The following is a 4,575-nucleotide window of genomic DNA, read 5'->3' as shown; positions in this document are numbered from 1 at the left end:
CTTCGAAATTCTCATCCGCCAGGGGGCCGGGGCAACGGACTCTGCTAGCCCCCTAGATCCACCACTGCTTTTAAGACTCTTGATTGAGAAATTGGGATTTTATTTCTAAAATGAGTCGTAAAATTCAACGAGTATTGAAATGGGGTTAAGTTTAAACATATTAATCAAAATGGATCCTCATCACAATGAAATTAAGCTCGATTTCAAGTTACTCTCTCCTTAACCAACTACATCTTGGGTGAGAAGTAAAGACTATAGATTTTAAGGCTGTGCGATTTTAATCCAGCGACTAAAGTCTAAGCCCCTTTGCGGGAAAATGGCTAGATGTTAGAGAGCCTTGATTTTTCGGCAAAAATACTTCCTGATCTCTCACAAATCGCTCTGGGACGGAGTGAGCGACTTGGATCTAAGTCACGGCCTTGCCCAACAACTTTCCTTGGACTCCTGGAGGAGCACTTTAGTCGCTCACTCACTTACTCACCGACCTCTATCTGAATTTGGTAAAGTGGTTTATATTTCAAACTTGTCCAATTGCTAAGCAACACATCATCAAAAGAAAACAGAAATATTAGCAATTTCACAACACCATAAAAAGTTTTTAAACTAAACTAGATGGTTAACATCATATATAAAAAGGGGTTGTTCAAACTTCGATACAAATCAAAGTAGCCAAAAATCATATAAACCAAAGTTGTTCAATTTGAATAAAACACTAGTTAAGATGTTCAACTTCTTCAACAAAAGTTATTTTCTAGCTGGCGCTCGACGACCCTTGGAAGAAGCGCAGCAGTCGCTGCGTTTGTTCCTGAGTTCAGTTCTGGCTGTGAAGCCGGAATTGCAAATTGTTAATATTCGTGGGTGATTTAATGCTTGATTAACAATATTTGATTCGGATAGAAGTGATTTAATAGATTATTTACATGTGATTGGGTCATAAAAACAATAAAAAATGAATGAAATTAATTATAACAAATTATTTACAAGATTAAAAGGTTAATAACAGATTAAACAAACTAAGACAAATTAATTAGGTTAAACGGGTTATTAATGACGAACTAATGATGGTAATGATAAATAACAAATGAAAATATATCAACGATGAATTCCAGAGACTCAATATTAATGAATCGAATCTCTAAAACCCGGATTGATTTGAATGACGAAAATGATGTGACCATTATTTGAGCGTATTTAATCCCCGAATTAGCCTTGTTCCCATGCTTTTTAGTGCATATTTAGGTCATTTATTGTCTTTAGTCCTTTGTTTTGCATATTCTTTGAGGTTTTGTTCCCTTGGTAGGAAAGGAGTGCAAACCTTGCATTTTCATGGCAAAATAGAGCTAAATTGATTGAATTCAATGACCAAGCATCAAAGAGAAGACAAGACTAGAAGGCATTTGTACATATTATAATAGTTTGGCAATGATAAGAAAAGATCATTGCATCTCCTACAAGATCCCCGAGGATTGTTGGAAGAAGGAGGAAGAAAAGAAGAACGGAAGAGGCTGACCCAGAATCCGAGCGGATTGCCCTCGGGACGCCCGTTTAAGACCAGGCATCCGAGCGTCTTTGCCAGAGAGATGCCCGTCCAAAAACGCCACAATCCGCCCGTCCAGCCAGACAATCCGCTCGTCCAACAAGGCCACAATCCGCTCGTCCCGTGCCTTGGACGCTCGGATTGTGTTACAGCAACTTTCCATTTTCTCCTTGTTCTATGAAGGATGCGCATATCTCGGAAAGACCGGCAAAAAGGAGACTCGCATATTTTTCTGAGAGGAGCGATTCCTCAAGGACTTAATCGTCATTTAAGCCCTTAGTAAACCCTAATTTGTGTACCTAATCCCCACTATAAATACCCCATTAGTCTAATTAGATAATCATGATCTTCTTATCAATCTCTAGTGTAGTTTATATCATTCTAATCTCTTCTTAATCTTGTAATCAAGTCTTAATACAAATCTCATTTCCTTAATCTCTCTTTTGTTCATCTTTTATTTTGGGTAATTGAAGATTATTTGGGTTATTATTGGGAGATTGACAACCTTCCAATCAATCATCAAGTACTTCTATTATTCTTTGCTTTATTATTGGAATCATTAGTAGGTATAATTCTCTTAATCCCTTTTTAATTATTTTTAATTATCTTTATTTATTCATCATGTCTTGCTTTGTTAATGTGATTGACAACCTTGTTAACATGCTAAACTTGATAATGAGTGAGTAGATTCCTTAACCAGGGTTAATGGGTAATTAGGGGAAACCAACATGGGGGATGATTCATGCTTAATTTAATATGTTTTCATAGTTTATTTGCTTGCTTGTTGTGATCTCAACTTATGCACATGTTATGTTTGATGAAATGCGAGCCTATGAATCCTTGCATTTTTTACCCATCACTTACCTTTTCAATGAGACTTATAAGACATAAACCAACTCGAGTCTCATTAGACCATGCATATAGTTGAGTAGGGAAGATTAAGTCGACTTGTAGGTGTTGTACAATCTAATCGATTCGGCTCCGGGGCCCAAACTTTCCTAGAATTGTAAGATATAAACCAACTCGATCCATCACAACAATAATTGTTTACTTATAATTTGAGAATATGTTTGTATGATCAATTCCCATGAATTCCCTATGACCCCATGACACCCTAGTGCCTTTTATCGATTGTTTACATCCTTTTTTATCATCTTGCTTGTTTACTTACATTGTTATTTAGTTTAGTGATCTTCTACTTCAAACCCCAAATTGTGACACCCCTAGACACCGCTACTTACAATTGAAAATCTTACTTCAATACCCGTCCCTTGGGATCCGACTTTTACTTGCCTCTTTACTTATTGTAGAGTTGTTTGTGAAGTTATAAATATTGTTTTGGTCTAGGTGCTCTTAACGACAAGTAACCGAAAACTAAACCTCCAAATGAGTACGACCAAAAATGGCGCCGTTGCCGGGGACGGTGTTACTTGATTTAGACTTTCTTAGATTGTTATTAGTTGTGTCTTTCTTTGCCTTGGGGAAGTAAAACTCCTCAAGGTTTGTTCTAATTATTTTCGAGTTGTTTGATATTTTGCATGTCTAGAAGATCACAAGGTAACTTGTTACCCTTTGATCACGAAATTGAAAGAACCTTGACAAACAATAGAAGACTTGCTAGAGGAACTTTGAGAGGTATTGGTGAGGTTGTAGATATTCAACCAAACACTATTGAGTTCGTCAACCCTTTTGCAAGAGAAGGTGAGGAGAACCCAACACAAAATTCAACACAAAATCAACCCACAATGCCTAAATTTTCATCACATTCCGTACCAACCGAGGAGAACCTACCCAATGGTACTCCCACACCACAACACTTAACCGGAAACTTCATTGCCAAATCCGCATTTATCCAATTAGTCGAAAGAAGCCAATTTGGGGGATGCCTAGTGAAGACCTCACTCTCACATGGAAACTTTTTGTGACTATTGTGATGCGATTTCACAAACCGGTGTAACTCAAGACCAAATTCGATGGGTCTTATTCCCTTTTTATCTAATTGGCACCACAAAACAATGGTTGAAAGGCCTTGATAAGGCTACTCTCGGAATTGACTCTTGGAAGAAATTGGCTCTAGCTTTCTACAAAAAGTTCTACCCACCGGAAAAGACTAACATGCTAAGAGCTCAAATTACAGGTTTTAAGCAAAGAGATGAAGAATCTTTGTATGAAGCTTGGGAGCGGTTCAAGGGAATTTGTCGCTCATGTCCTCATCATGGACTTAGCGAGTGGTTCTTGGTACAACAATTTTGGAATGGTCTTTATGAAGACTCAAGAAACATTCTCAACATGGGATCAAATGGTATGTTCACCGAAATTGATGATAATCAAACTTGGAACAAGATTGAGAAAATGGCGGTCCATAATTCACAATATACTAGACCTCGCAAGGCTACTAAAGGAGGAAAGCATGAAGTGGACTCTATTACTCAATTGGGTGCTCAACTTAGTGCTCACATTGATACCATCAACTTGAAGTTCGAAAAAGCTATGGCTAGACTTGAAGAAGCCTCAAAATCACCAAAGCAACATTTTAATGCCATGACGACATCTTCATCAATCCCAAGTGGGATATGTGAAAATTGTGGAACTTTGGGACATGACCAAAGTGAATGTAGGGGAACAAATGAACAAGCGAATGCTTTTCAAGCATACAAGAGTGGTACCCCTTATTCCAATTATTACAATGAAAACACCAAATTCCACCCAAATCTCTCATACAAAAGACAAAATGTTCAAAACCCTCAACCAACATACACCCCACCACCCATGAGAAACCAAAATCAAAGACCCTTTTACAACCAAAACCAAGGTTACCAAAACCAAACTCCATACAATCAACAAAATGACCAAGGTTTTGATGTTCAAAAAGCGGTCCTCCAAATGCAAAAGAATTAACAAGAGTTTTTTACTCAAATGCAAAAGGATAGTCAAGCAAAGGAGATCACCATCAACAACATCCTAGCCCACACCAAAATGTTGGAAACCCAATTGACTCAACAAGCATCTTCCAGTTCTCAAAGACAAAAGGGACAATT

The 4,575-nt window shown here is 37.7% G+C and overlaps 1 non-coding gene across 1 annotated transcript; it reads right to left on the bottom strand.

Moving 5' to 3' along the window:
- Positions 1–3,652: 3,652 nt before the first annotated feature.
- LOC141589351 (small nucleolar RNA R71) lies at positions 3,653–3,759 on the bottom strand. Its single transcript, XR_012520293.1, has one exon. It is a non-coding gene; the product is annotated as a small nucleolar RNA R71 (small nucleolar RNA).
- Positions 3,760–4,575: the final 816 nt, after the last annotated feature.

Source organism: Silene latifolia, chromosome 6 (assembly GCF_048544455.1).
Source record: "Silene latifolia isolate original U9 population chromosome 6, ASM4854445v1, whole genome shotgun sequence".
Classification (NCBI taxonomy): domain Eukaryota; kingdom Viridiplantae; phylum Streptophyta; class Magnoliopsida; order Caryophyllales; family Caryophyllaceae; genus Silene; species Silene latifolia.
Note: the sequence above shows the minus strand (reverse complement) of the source record. Positions and strands in the feature narration are given on the sequence as shown.